The sequence below is a fragment of the Zea mays genome, chromosome 1 (genome assembly GCF_902167145.1).
Source record: "Zea mays cultivar B73 chromosome 1, Zm-B73-REFERENCE-NAM-5.0, whole genome shotgun sequence".
Taxonomy (NCBI): Eukaryota; Viridiplantae; Streptophyta; class Magnoliopsida; order Poales; family Poaceae; genus Zea; species Zea mays.
Window position 1 is genome coordinate 92,849,435 of NC_050096.1, and position 15,980 is coordinate 92,865,414.

Consider the following 15,980-nt stretch of genomic DNA (forward strand, 5'->3'; position numbering starts at 1 on the left):
GAGAATAATCATCCACAATTACAAGACAATACTTACTCCCGTCGATGCTTATGTAAGTTATCGGGCCGAATAGATCCATGTGGAGTAGCTCAAGCGGCCTGTCGGTCGTCATGATGTTCTTGTGTGGATGATGGGCACCAACTTGCTTCCCTGCTTGGCATGCGCTACAAATCCTGTCTTTCTCAAAATGAACATTTGTTAAACCTAAAATGTGCTCTCCCTTTAGAAGCTTATGAAGATTCTTCATCCCAACATGGGCTAGTCGGCGGTGCCAGAGCCAACCCATGTTAGTCTTAGCAACTAAGCAAGTGTCGAGTTCAGCTCTATCAAAATCTACTAAGTATAGCTGACCTTCTAACACTCCCTTAAATGCTATTGAATCATCACTTCTTGTAAAGACAGTGACACCTACATCAGTGAATAAACAGTTGTAGCCCATTTTGCATAATTGAGATACAGAAAGCAAATTGTAATCTAATGAATCTACAAGAAAAACATTGCAAATAGAATGGTCAGGAGATATAGCTATTTTACCAAGACCCTTGACCAAACCTTGATTTCCATCCCCGAATGTGATAGCTCGTTGGGGATCCTGATTTTTCTCATAGGAGGAGAACATCTTCTTCTCCCCTGTCATGTGGTTTGTGCACCCGCTGTCGATAATCCAACTTGAGCCCCCGGATGCATAAACCTACAAAACAAGTTTAGTTCTTGACTTTAGGTACCCAAATGGTTTTGGGTCCTTTGGCATTAGAAACAAGAACTTTGGGTACCCAAACACAAGTCTTTGACCCCTTGTGCTTGCCCCCAACATATTTGGCAACTACTTTGCCGGATTTGTTAGTTAAAACATATGATGCATCAAAAGTTTTGAATGAAAAGTTATGTTCATTTGATGCACTAGGAGTTTTCTTCTTAGGCAACTTAGCACGGGTTGGTTGCATAGAGTCAGATGTCTCACCCTTATACATAAAAGCATGATTAGGGCCAGAGTGAGACTTCCTAGAATGAATTTTCCTAATTTTGCTCTCGGGATAACCGACAGGGTATAAAATATAACCCTCGTTATCCTGAGGCATGGGAGTCTTGCCCTTAACAAAGTTGGACAATTTCTTAGGAGGGGCATTAATTTTGACATTGCCTCCCTGTTGGAAACCAATGCCATCCTTAATGCCAGGACGTCTCCCACTATAGAGCATACTTCTAGCAAATTTAAATTTTTCGTTTTCTAAGTTATGCTCGGCAATTTTAGCATCTAATTTTGCTATATGATCATTTTGTTGTTTAATTAAAGCCATGTGATCATGAATAGCATTACAATCAACATCTCTACATCTAGTGCAAATGGTAGTGTGTTCAACGGTAGATGTAGAGGGTTTGCAAGATTTTAATTCTACAACCTTAGCATGCAATATATCATTTTTAGTTCTAAGGTCGGAAATTGTAGCATTGCAAATATCTAATTCTTTAGCATTAGTAAACAATTTTTCATTTTCAATCCTAAGGCTAGCAAGAGACATGTTTAATTCTTCAATCTTAGCAAGCAAATCATCATTATCATTTCTAAGATTGGGAATTGAAACATTACAAGTAATAGAATCAACCTTAGCTAACAAATTAGAATTCTCATTTCTAAGGTTGTCTATAGTCTCATGGCAAGTGCTTAGCTCACTAGATAATTTTTCACATTTCTCAACTTCTAGAGCATAAGCATTTTTAACTTTAACATGCTTTTTGTTTTCCTTGATTAGAAAGTCCTCTTGGGAGTCCAAGAGATCATCCTTCTCATGGATGGCACTAATCAATTCATTTAATTTCTCTTTTTGTTGCATGTTTAAGTTGGCAAAAAGAGTGTGCAAGTTATCTTCCTCATCACTAGCATTTTCATCACTAGAGGATTCATATCTAGTGGAGGATTTAGATTTAACCTTTTTCTTTTTGCCGTCCTTTGCCATGAGGCACTTGTGGCCGACGTTGGGGAAGAGAAGTCCCTTGGTGACGGCGATGTTGGCGGCGTCCTCATCGTCGGAGGAGTCGCTAGAGCTTTCGTCGGAGTCCCACTCCCGACAAACATGGGCATCGCCGCCCTTCTTCTTATAGTACCTCTTCTTCTCCTTTCTTCTCCCCTTCTTGCCATCGCCCCTGTCACTGTCACTAGAAATAGGACATTTTGCAATAAAGTGACCGGGCTTACCACACTTGTAGCAAACCTTCTTGGAGTGGGGCTTGTAATCCTTCCCCCTCCTTTGCTTGAGGATTTGGCGAAAGCTTTTAATGACAAGCGCCATCTCCTCGTTGTCGAGCCTGGAGGTGTCGATAGGTGTTCTACTCGGTGCAGACTCCTCCTTTTTCTCTTCCGTCGCTTTGAATGCGACCGGTTGAGCTTCGGACGTAGAAGGACCGTCAAGCTCGTTGATCTTCCGTGAGCCCTTGATCATGAATTCAAAGCTCACAAAATTCCCGATTACTTCCTCGGGAGTCATTAGTGTATATCAAGGATTACCACGAATTAATTGTACTTGAGTAGGGTTAAGGAAAATAAGAGATCTTAGAATAACCTTAACCACCTCGTGGTCATCCCACTTTTTGCTCCCGAGGTTGCGTACTTGGTTCACCAAGGTTTTGAGCCGGTTGTACATGTCTTGTGGCTCCTCCCCTTGGCGAAGACGGAAGCGACCGAGCTCCCCCTCGATCGTTTCCCGCTTGGTGATCTTGGTGAGTTCATCACCCTCGTGCGCCGTCTTGAGTATGTCCCAAACTTCCTTGGCGCTTTTTAGTTCTTGCACCTTGTTGTACTCCTCCCTACTTAGAGAGGCGAGGAGTATGGTTGTGGCTTGGGAGTTGAAGTGCTCGATTTGGGCCACTTCATCCTCATCATAATCCTCAGCCCCTACGGATGGTACCTGTGCTCCAAATTCAACAACATTCCATATACTTTTGTGGAGTGAGGTTAGATGAAATTTCATTAAATCACTCCACCTAGCATAATCTTCACCATCAAAGGTTGGCGGTTTGCCTAATGGAACGGAAAGTAATGGAGTATGTCTAGAGGTACGAGGATAATGTAAGGGGATCTTAGTAAACTTCTTGCGCTCATGGCGCTTAGAAGTTATGGAGGGCGCGTCGGAGCCGGAGGTAGATGGTGATGAAGTGTCGGTCTCGTAGTAGACCACCTTCCTCATCTTATTTATTTTGTCGCCACTCCGATGCGACTTGTGGGAAGAAGTCTTCTTCTCCTTCTTCTTTTCCTTCCTCTTCTCCTTGTTGCGGGACTCTCCCGATAGGGCTTTCTCGTTGCTTGTAGTGGGCTTTTCGCCGGTCTCCATCTCCTTCTTGGCGTGATCTCCCGACATCACTTCGAGTGGTTAGGCTCTAATGAAGCACCGGGCTCTGATACCAATTGAAAGTCGCCTAGAGGGGGGTGAATAGGGCGAAACTGAAATTTTCAACAATAATCACAACTACAAGTCGGGTTAGCGTTAGAAATATAGTCGAGTCCGCGAGAGAGGGTGCAAAACAAATCGCAAGCAAATAAGAGGTGTGACACGCGGATTTGTTTTACAGAGGTTCGGTTCTTGCAAACCTACTCCCCGTTGAGGTGGTCACGAAGACCGGGTCTCTTTCAACCCTTTCCCTCTCTCAAACGGTCCCTTGGACCGAGTGAGCTTTCTTTTCTCAATCACTTGGAACACAAAGTTCCCACAAGGACCACCACAAGATTGGTGTCTCTTGCCTCAATTACAAGTGAGTTTGATCGCAATGAAGAATCAAAGAAAGAAGAAAGCAATCCAAGCGCAAGAGCTCGAAAGAACACAAGCAAATCTCTCTCACTAGTCACTAGGGCGTTGTGTGGAGTTTGGAGAGGATTTGATCACTTGGGTGTGTCTAGAATTGAATGCTAGAGCTCTTGTAAGTAGTTGAAGTGGGAAAACTTGGATGCAATGAATGTGGGGTGGTTGGGGGTATTTATAGCCCCAACCACCAAACTAGCCGTTTGGTGGAGGCTGACTATCGTATGGTGCACCGGACAGTCCGGTGCACACCGGACATGTCCGGTGCGCCTGCCACGTCACCAAACCCGTTGGGTTCCGACCGTTGGAGCTCTGTCTTCTGGGCCCGCCTGGATGTCCGGTGGCGCACCGGACATGCACTGTAGAGTGTCCGGTGCGCCAGCATGGGCGTGCCTGACTTCTGCGCGCGCTGGCGCGCATTTAATGCGCTGCAGGTAGCCGTTGGCGCCAAAGTATCCGTTGCTTCGATGTCACACCGGACAGTCCGGTGTACACCGGACATGTTCGGTGAATTATAGCGGACTAGCCGTTGCGAATTCCCGAAGCTGGCGAGTTCTAGAGCCGCTCTTCCTTGGAGCACCGGACACTATCCGGTGTACACCGGACAGTCCGGTGAATTATAGCGGAGCGCCTCTGGATTTTCCCGAAGGTGACGAGTTCGACTTGGAGTCCTCTTGTGCACCGGACACTGTCCGGTGCGCCAGATCAGAGGTGCCTTCGGTTGTCCATTTGCTCTTTTGTTGAACCCAATGCTTGGTCTTTTTATTGGCTAAGTGTGAACCTTTTGTACCTGTATAACTTATACACTAGAGCAAACTAGTTAGTCCAATTATTTGTGTTGGGCAATTCAACCACCAAAATCATTTAGGAAATAGGTGTAAGCCTAATTCCCTTTCAATTCCAGTAGGGAACTTCCCATCTGGTCACCCATCCTAGATTTCTCCAAGTTGAGCACGCTTAACTTTGGGATTCTTTCAAGCCAGACTTCCAAAAAGAAAGGCGAACCATGTTTGTATGGATACGTCTTCAATCCTATAAAACATGGCCCAAGATACCACATCCCACTCGGACCAGAATACCACAGCATTCCAGCTATTTAGGTCCCGCCTCACTGCTGTCTAATGTGACACAGTAGGTAGGAACAGTTTCCACCAACATAAACCTCTGCCCAAGAAAAGCCCAAAAAAATTCCTCGCACCCCGCCCAAAAATACATTTGTATTTTTGATTTTCCAAATATCTCTAAATATTCAAATTCTAGAATATTCCAAGAATATTCCTTTTCTTTTTCTCCCTATGCTTACAAAATCCAAAACTCCTCCATCCAAACTCATATTTCAGTCATTCTTGTTTCTAAAATTCTTGTCAAACTATTCCCTATCCAACCATGTCATCCCTTAAGCATGGTTCATATTCCAGAAAACTCCCAAAATACTCTTGTCCCATATTCTGCCTATAACTCTCCTATTCATATTAAGTCAGACGATTCATTCGTCACTATTCTCACCAACAGTGAACTTCATTATGCTACACCACATACACCAAGCTATAAATACACCCAGCTACCCTCTCCCTCTCCACACACACTCAACACCCTCGGCCAAGGCAAACACCCCACCCACTCAGTTACTCCGCTCTACCGGCTACACGCATAGTGTCGCTTCGTCTCCAGTCCACCCTCCTGGTAAGCACCTTTGCTCCACCACCAGCAGTATCTCAACACCACATGACACATATTCTACTCAAGACTCTACCCATCCATATATCGCTATTCTGACCACTATACTAAATATTTGTTGGTATACTTGTTGGTTTGTATGTTTGCTTGTTCATGTTGCATAGTTATCGGAGCGTTCGTGTCGTCTCGTGGAGGCCAGATCTGCAAGTCTACGCCAGACAGTGGAGCTAGAAGCCAGTTCCGCGAGCTCCTCTTCCCCCTTCGCCGAATAAGCACGGCAAGCTCACTGGATCCCTTTGATGCATAAATTACCTATGATTTTTCAACCACAACGCTCAGCCTGTTATTTTATGCATGATATGATTTTGACACAAGTTATTATGGCCACCCAGCCGCTTGCCGCAACCAATCCTTGATATATTTGTTACAAATGATTTGAGAAAAGGTGTGAGTTTTCAAAAGAAAATGTTTTTCAAAATGTGTATGATAAAGGGTTTTCACCCTTATCACCTTTGAGTAGGGATTATCAGGGACTCCCTGGTTTAGGGGAGGGCCTAAGGTGAAGGCTCAGCAGGTTTATGCATGAGCAGAAGGATTGTCCCCTCATATAAGGACCGGTTTGTCATCTTTCACTACCTGTACTCACGATAAGTACAACCACTCGAGACTGTGTGGGCAGTCACTCAATCTGAACTTGTACGGTCCAACCCCAGGGTTATGAAGGCTGGGGAGCACCGGGAGGATAAGGAGGGGGAATGTTTTGTCCGGTTTGGGCATGGCGGTGTCTTGACTCCTTCCGGTATAATCGTTAAGGTTAGGACGTGCGAGGAAAGAAAGAGATTCGGCATTTAGGTCTCATGACGGTGAGATCACAGAAACCGAACTAGTGGGTAAAGTGTACCCCTCTGCGTAGAGTTTGAAAACCTACTCGAATAGTCCGTGTCCATAGGAATGGACGAGTCTAGTATGGTATGGCAATTAATGTTTTGTTTTAAAAAAAAGGTGCGTATGAGAAAAGTGGTTTTTTTAAAAGGTCCGGCGGTTGAGCCGTGAGCTATGGTGGACGGGAAGTCCAGTAGCTATTTTTGAAAATGAAAACCAGTGGGAAACTGCTGAGATACCTGGATGGTTTAGTCCAGGGGATTTTGTTCTATATTGAAAAACCTCCTGCTCCTTTGGGAGAGGATGCGCTTTGCAAAATACAAAATGTTTTACAAAACAACCCTGCATAAAATATTGCTATTTCTGCAAAATATCCTAAGCTCCAGATATTCCATGCATTATATCTGATTTCCCCATTCCGCGGGTGAAGGTGGGCTGCTGAGTACGTTTGTACTCACCCTTGCTTATTTGTTGTTTTTCAGAAAAAGGAGATCAGGTAAGAGTTACGACTGTTCCCAACCATGCCTGTGGCTGTTGGACCGCTGAATTGCTTCGCTGCGTATATCGGGCTGCTTCAGCCCCACTCTGATGATATGTCCCGAGTTGTGGACCAACTCTTAAAGTTGTTCGCCACCTTTATAGGTTTGTATCGTTTAAGTAGATCTGTAATCATATGATGTATAAATGTGTTTACTAGCCTCCTAGGACTAGTAATTGTATCACATTTGAGTCCGAGAGGATTGGGGCGCTTCAATGACGAGGCATATGGCCAGTTAAAAGGTCCTCGGTCAGCAAGCCCACATCGACACGATCCTTAAGTGACTCAGACGGAGACACTACACCGAGACTCTCTTCTCATGCAAGTCACTCGTTCGGTCTCGTCTTTATCATTTACAACCCAAAGTTTGGTACCTGACAGAGGTACATCTTTTCCGATGTTGAACCCATCATGTCGATCCATGATGGATTCACCATCAAGTCTTTTCTTTGAAAACTTTCCATCCCATATGAAGCATCATCTTTGTTTAAAACAAGACATTTTGTTTTCTAAGGCAAGACTAAGCATTAGAAAACTTTTAAATAAAACAGGTATCAAGGAATGGTAAACAGTTCCAAGGAAAGAAATGCAGCAATTGTTTAGCACTCAACTCCTATCACCTAATGCATCATCTCAAGTGATAAAGAGTTTAAAACAACAAGGAAAGGGGTAAATGCACCGAGGCTTGCCTTGTGTTGTAGGAGGCTCAATGTCTGTCCCACAGATATCAAAGTAGAAGTTGTTCTCGATAGGTGGAATTTCAGCCTGCGCGGCAACTTCTTCTTCGACTACCACTTCTTCTTCGTTTTCTATACATAACAATACATATACATGAATGCTTATGTGATGCTATGAATATGCAGTTATAATAGAAGCACACTAAGTTGTATCTTGAATACAACTTTCCTTCAAGGTACACACTAGTCACTAGAGTTTCCTTGGGTTAGTACTCTATTAGGGTTAGGCAATTATACCCTAGGAAGCTAGTGTCTTAGGTTTGGGACCAAACAATGTCCAAAGCATGTCAAACTTTACCCAAGGGCTTTAATCATCAAACTAAGCTTACCCAAAAAAAAATTATTATTTTTGGAGCTACCAAATTAATTCTAAAATTCTAAAAGGCTAGGTTTAGGTATCTTTAAATGCCAAATAAATCCAGGTTTGGACTAAAAATCTTGGAACTATTTTTATTAAATACTAGATGAATTTACGAGTCTAGCAAAATTAGTTTCATAATTTTACCATTTTTCTATAATTTCCTATAAATTTCCAAGTCTAGCAGAAAAAAGAAAAAGAAAAGGAATGAATAGTACTATGCTTATTCTAGCCCGATCCGGCCCACGATCAGGGAAAACCCGCGCCCACGCGTGCCTGGGTTGGCAAACTTGCACAGAGACCCTTTGTTATTTGAATAACCGGAAAAGAATCCCTGGGACTATTCCTTTGTCTCACTTACGTTTGCACGAAGACCCCTAGACTTCTATTTCTTCACTGGATAAGCCCCTGGTGACGGCGCGTTCACCCACCGGCTATCTCTTCACCGGAATCCATCCTAAACGACGACGACCATCAGAACTAAGCATCAGATCACCATCCTGGAGCCCAGGCGAGTCTAGTCCATGCCCTAATTGAACTAATCCGACCCTGGATTCTCCTACCCACGACGACGGTGAACACCGAGGACGAACCGAGGCGTTCCCGACGATTAAGCGTGGTCTAGCTCAATTGGTTGAGCCGACAAGAATCACAAGCATGCGAGAGTGCTGAAACATAGATAAGGAGGGCGAGAGCGGACCAGGAGATGGTTGTCCACGGCGCGGCGTCACACGGTGGCGCGGACGACCGATTTGGGGGAAGAACTAAATTAGGGCGCTACGGTGGCTAATCGGAGGCGAGGGTTGGTGCTCTGGCTTCGTAACAACCTAGTGGAGCTAGCTGTGCACTCAATTTATAGCATCCGAGAGCGGTGGCTCTGAATTTGGAAGAGGAAAGCTGGCGGCCGGAGAGAGGGGGTGAGTCACCAGCGCGAACTACCGTGGCTTTCACCGGGGTAATGTCTCAAGCGATGGATAGGCTACCTACGGCGATCTACTATGATGTGGTAACTCTTCTAAGTACATGGCACGGCTACGAAGGGCCGCGAACTCCGGCGAGGACACTTCGGTCAATCGCGTGGCAAGTGGCACAGTGAACAGTCCAGTGATAAGGCTCCAACTCTTCCCTGTGATGAGATCTTTCACCGCCAGCCGTTATCCGCACACTAGGGCGCATGAATCGTGACGCCGACAAGGATCGCGGCGTGGAGTTCACCGGCGGCACGTTCATTGTATCTGAAGATCTTTTCGTTCACTGTACCGTGGCTATCTTCGTCACTGTGTCTGACCGAGCAACTTGTAGGGCTTTGTTCTCAAATTTTTGTGTGGAAACTCACTAATCCATCTGTAGGAAAGTTGATCTCCTACAAACCAGCTTTGATTTTGTTATAGCAACCATAATCAAACACTCACTGGATCCTACTCGAAATTGCTCCCAAAGTTTGTCCCAGTTCACTGTCAGTCAAACCCTGACACCTGATCCGACTTACAGCCTGACTTTTAGTCCATTTTTCTCCAATTTTTGTAGGCACCAATGCTTAGTCTCTTAATCAAACTTGTAATAGCTCTACAAGTTTATTGTAATGATTTGGGGCAAAATCTTCATGGATTAAGAAATACAAGGTTCCAAAGTCAGCTCAATCACACTAATTTCAGAGTTAGCCATATGGGTGTCCTTGTGGCTTTTTGCAATTAACTCCAATTTGTTCCACATTACTTGAAAATCCTCCAATGTAAAAGTTGTTTGGTTTTTGATGTTCTACCACTTTTATATATACACGTTGGTCCAAAAGTGTATAGAAATTGAAATCACTCCATATGACACAAATTAGGGTTTTCTAGGGTTCCTCTTAGGGTTTTGAGCACTCTATGGTTTTTGGGCCACTCAAATCCATCAAACTTAATCTCTTGTGAACATTTTCAATAACCTTTGAGGTAATACTCATTTTGGCTTCACATTTACCCATATGCCTAATCTCAGGGTTACGTAGCACTTCAAGACATCACATCACACTTGTTTTGAAGGTTTAACCTAGTGGATGCATTCTAAGTGTAACAAACATAATGACATGTCAATTCATATGATGCCATGCCCAAATTTTAGTTCTGGTAACACCAGGGGTGTTACAGGTATGCTGGTTTGTTGGAATCAAGGTAAAGCTTACCAAATTTCGAAGACTTGGTTTTGCAGAAAAGCTTACTAGTAATGAATCCTTATGCCAAATTTTTTATTAGCAATTTGAGTACTTTTCCTGAATCTAGATTTGCCTAATCTAGAGCATTCACTTGTCCTATACTAGCTTCATTTTAGCAGATTTAGTTTCACTTGTTATTACGATGAGGGTCAAAGATCCAGTCTTCATATCCGATAAGTTCTGCGATCCGAATCGATTAATACCCAGCTGGGGATCTCCAACCACCCGACATATGTAGCACTTAACCCTTGCATTTGTCAACTTGCCACCGGGTTTCTCAAGACCAGAACGGGTCCCCGCCAACCGAGAGCTCAGTACCCCACCATCCAGCCTCTTGCCAGGTGAATACATGATACTCTCGCCATCTCTCACTCCCATTGCGGGCTGACCTTTCTGGTATTGGTCCAGCCAAAGCTAAGCTTACCCATGATGAGGCATGTGGCCAGTTAAAGGGTCCTAGATCAGCAGGCCAACAATCATGCGGTCCTTAAACGACACAGACGGGCGACCTTTCCTACTCAACGTCTGGTCTCAAATTCAACTATTTCTGAAAACCTGGTACCTATCAGAGGTACCATTCTGAAATGATGAAGTCATCAAGGCCTTTGATACCTTCATCACTCCAGTCTCTTTTTTCTTTGTAAAACATGATTCATATATCAAAACATTTTGTTCCTTGTCTAGAAGCATACTAAGCATATCTAGCTTTTCAAATCAGGTATCAAGGACGATAATCAATAACTCAAGGAAGTTATGCAACAAAGGTTTAATCATTCAACTCCTACCACCTAATGCAACATATAAGTGATAAAAAATTTAAAACAACAAGGAGGTGGCAAATGCACCGGGGCTTGCCTTGATGAGGAGGAGAGTCAGGCTCTTCTACTAGGATATTGCAGTTAGCAGCAAACCCTATCGGGGCACCTTCAGAGACAACTTCAGTTGGAGCAGTTTCAGATGTGGGAGCAGACTCCTCTTCCACTTCCACTTCAAATTCTTCTTCTAGGTGCTCTACAAGTCAATTGCAAGTATATGAATGCTCATGTAATGATAGGCTATGCAATCTCTCACTTAGGGAGAGGTGGAAAGCTCACATACTCTCAACTAAGCATATGATAATTATACTCATATTTCTAGGTAATATAATCTTTGCCCAAAGGGATCAAATTAAGATTACTTTAGAGAATCAGAGAACTATATATATACTAAAGTTGATCAACTTGCTGCTTAGCATTTTGTATAACTTGAGTTTGACATAACCCTAGATTAGTATCAAAACTTTGGGTTTATAATATTTATACTTAACTAGTTGTTGGTTCTTTGGGTAAAACAACTCCAAACAGGCTCAAATTTTTACCAGGAGCTATTCTAAGGGCATATCATCTTTCTACAATTTTTTTATGATTTTTGGACCTATGGTTTTATTTCTAAAATTCCGTAAAGACTCCCAAGGGTACTTTTAAATAACTAGAAATTTACTTGATGCTGCAAAAATCTTACAACTAACTTTATCAAAAGTTACACAATTTTGTGGAATCTAAAAAATTGGTTCCACTATTTTATCATTTCCTACATTTTCTATTGTAATTTACTAGTTGGCAGGAAAAAGAAAAAGATTCAACAGCAGTGGGTCGAAACCAACGGGCTCGGCCCACGAACGTAGCACAGGTCGCCCGCGCCCATGTTATAGATTTGCGCGAAGACCCCTAGGTATTCTAATAACCAGTAGAGAACCCTAGGTACTATTTACGTGTCTCACTGACAGTTGCGCAAAGACCCCTGGACTTTTGTTTCTTCACGGCTCTAGGTCCTCGACGGAGTTGCGTCGAACACATAGCCAAACTCGTGGTTTCCCTGCAGCGGCGACCCCTCCATGAGACAACAAGCACTCGGACACCAAGCGTGAGCCTACCCAAGCATATGCCCTCACTTAATTGGACTGGTCCAACCCTAATTGATGCTTGTTCATGGCCACAGCGACACTAGAGCTCAGGTGAGCGCGTTCTGAACAACCAAATGTGGTAGTGTTTAAATTGGATCTAGGGTGAGTTTCACTGATTCACCAGAGGGAGGGTACACACGTGAATTTGAACGGAGCGGGTATGGGAAAGTGGGTCGACGGGAGCGCTCTCTCATACGTGTTTTGCGGCGGCGAGGTAAGGTTCTTGATGCCCTATCGCGGTAATATTCAATTGGTTGGGCCGACGAGCTATATTAACATTCAAGGATACTAGAACATGGCACAAAGGGGAAGGAACGAACCTGGGAACAGTTGGTCATGGACGGGTGCCTCACGGCGGGAAAATGACCACGATGGTGAAAATCTCGAATTTGTGAGCTCTAGTGGGTAATTGGAAGCGAGGAAGGGTGCGCTAGGCACGTAACCAGAAGGTGGATCAGGGAGAGCCTTTAATTTATAGTAGCTACGTGAGTGCTTCGCGAATTTGGGATGAGAAGATCTCACGGCCGAAAGGGGGTGAGTCACTGGAGCGCAACTGTCTTGGCGCTCGGTGAGGTAAGGCCCCAGGCAGTAAATGGGCTGTCCAGAGCGACCTATTGCGATGTGGTAACGTCTCCAAGCACGTGGCATCCTCGCGGCGAGTGGCGGATGCCGACGAGGACATTCCGATCGGTCGTGAAGCAAGTGGTTACGGTGGCCAGCTCACAAACTTATCCATAGTCATGATCTTTTCACTTGCCCGGTAATATCCGCGCTGATCCGTGCACGAATCTTCACGGCGAGCTCAAATCGCGGCACCCGATCACCGGCGGTGAGGTACACTGCACAAAGAATATTCTTCAGTGTATTGTACCATGGCAATGTTCATTCAGCGCACCTGACAGAGCCATTTGAGAGTCATTTCTCTTCGACTTTCGTTCAACAACCTACCAAGCCAACCATAGCAGAGTTGTTGTCCATCATGTCAACTTTAATTTTGTTATAGGGTTCTTGTTCATACCTCCACTCGATCAATTCAGCTCTCAAGTTGATCTAATGCCACTTTCAGTCTAACCTTCAGGCCAACCCCTGACTGACAGTCCAACTTCCAGGCCATTTTGCTCTAATTTCTATACAGCTCTAGGGCTCCATCACTTAATCAAACTTGGACTACTTTAATAGCTCTACAAATTTGTTATAGTGCCCCATGGCAAAATCACCATGGATCAAGAGATATAGGGATCAAAATTCAGCACAATATCACTGTTTTTTCAGAGTTAAGCATTTAGGTGCCTTTGGGACTTTTTTGCAATTTACTTCAATTTGTTCTATAAAACATGGAAATCTCCAAATATAAAAGTTGCCTAGTTTTTGTTACTCTACCACTTTGATATATGCACTTTGGTCCAAAAGTGCATAAAAATTGGAGTCACCTCATAAGGCACTAATTAGGGTTTCTAGGGTCCTCATTAGGGTTTGAGTGTTCTAGGGTTTAGGTGCCACTCCAACACTCTAAGTTTAGTCTATTTTGAACATCTTTACTAACCTTTGAGTTCATAATCAAATTGCTATCTCACACACCCACATGCTTCTAGTCATTGCGTAAGCACCCTACCCTAGGGTTAAGGATCAATTCAAGGCATCACATCACAACTTGTTTTGAAATTTTACCTAGTGGATGCACTCTAGGTGTTTCATACATAATGAAATGCTAGTGCAAATGATGTCATGCCAAAGTTTTAGTTTTGGTAACACCAGGGGTGTTATAGTCTCATTCATCGAATGCTTCTTGGCCCATGGTGAAAGTTCCCTTTGCCCAAGAATAGGATATGGATGTCACCTAGAGGGGGGTGAATAGGCGAATAAAAAATAACACTTAAAAATGGAGTTTCTTACTCTACTCGAAAACTGGATCGTAGGGGAATAAAAAACGCTTCGAGTAGATCGCAACGGGGATGAAGTTCCTATCTCAAAATACCCTGCACTTCAAAGACAACTTATACCATAGATAGGTATTGAAGTGCAAGTATAAAAGCAATAAAGACAAAGAGACAAATCACAGCATAGATCAGAGCACACAAACACAAGGATTTATTCCGGGGTTCGGCCAAGCCTGAAATGCTTGCCTAGTCCTCGTTGGAGTTAGCCACACCTTAGCTTGGAGTCTATTTCAACTCCTTGCTTCGGCTACTCAGATAGAGCCTTCCACTATGTTGATGTCGGTTACAACAATATCATGGCTGCTTACAATCTTCTCGATAGCACTCCGACAGAGTAACAATGCTAAAGATCTTGCTCTTGCACTCAGCAGCACTTCCCCTCCCTCTAAAGGCATATAACCAAGACTGTACACAAACTAGAGAGATACACAAGACAGGGAGAGAAAGAATATAATCACTTGATGTATCAACTTGTTGGCTTCACTTTCGCTCATCTTCATCAAATCGGTGCATGGGGTCCCTTTAATAGCCTCAAGAGAGCCCCTAGCCATTGCCCCTTTCCTTGTGAAGATCTCAATTTCCTTCTATCTGCGGGTGCACCAGACACTGAGTAGTCTCCGATTGCTTTCCTTGAACGGCTACACCAACCGTTGAGCCCACCATTGCATGCCACAACATTCTCGAGGCCACATCTCACCCGAGGCTATGACTCGCCTGAGGCCACAGCTCGCTCGAGGCCACGACTCGCCCGAGGCTAACCTCGGTGGGAGACACAGTTTCGATTCGCCCGAGCACAGTCATCGACTTGCTAGAGCGCAGTCACGACTTGCCCGAGGGCGTCTCGGGTGACTGCCCGGTGAGGCCTAGACAGAGCCAAACTTCTCCAACTCTTCTCCACTTGATTTCAACTCTTGGGAGGATCTTCCTGTGACTTAGACAACACACATGGAGTATAATTCAATTGACTGAGTCCCAGAAGATTACCTCTTCTCCCAGTTTTTCTGTTTCGCCTCAAACAGGGCTCTAGATGACACTTTCTTTATAAACATGGTTAGATAGCAAAACCAAAGTGCCATATGCATAGTAGAAGGTGTATGCAACATATTTGAACACTCAAACCTGTATACTTAACCTTCTTCACAGTTTTTCTCCTTTTGGCTTGTTTGAGGTCGATGTTGGACTCCAAGTCTCCAAGACTTGAATCAGATTGCCATCTATGAGCTCCAACACCATACATAGCTCACACATAACATATCCAAACACAGGAACAACCCAAACTAAAGGTCAAAGTGAACTTAGCTCTTTTGGGTTGCTTCCAGGTTCTGGCTTTGACACTACTCCTCATTCTAGTGACCTTGCTCTATGCCTTGAGCTTGATCTTGAGCTTTATGACTTACACCACATAACCATAGAATTACCTCATTGGTTATAAGTCACGTTCTTTAGCTCTGATCCTCGATGCACCATATCTCTTCTCAACTCGATGAACCTTGACTTTGCAAGTCTTCTTCTTTACCCCTGTCTTTTGGTTCCTTGGCCTCCATGACCTTCTCCTGTGCACTTAGTACCTCGAAGCTCTTCTTGCCTCCATCCTTGGCTTGACTGGTTGTCTCCAAGATATGCACACCAATTATCACATAAGCAATGTTTTTCTTCTCTTGTGATGTCCATACCCATAATCAACTCAGGCTTTGGATCATCACTCTTAAACACTTGTGGTGAACTTTACAAGCTTTACATTAAGCACATGTCCAACACTTAACACACCTATCAGTCCTTTAATTGGGTTGTCATCCAAACCACTAAAACCCACAAGAGAGCTTTAAATCTCCCCCTTTTTGGTGATTGATGGCAACACAATTAAAAGCTTACACAAGATTAAGACTTAAAGCACAATTTTGAATTCTAAGGTATAAAATGCTCC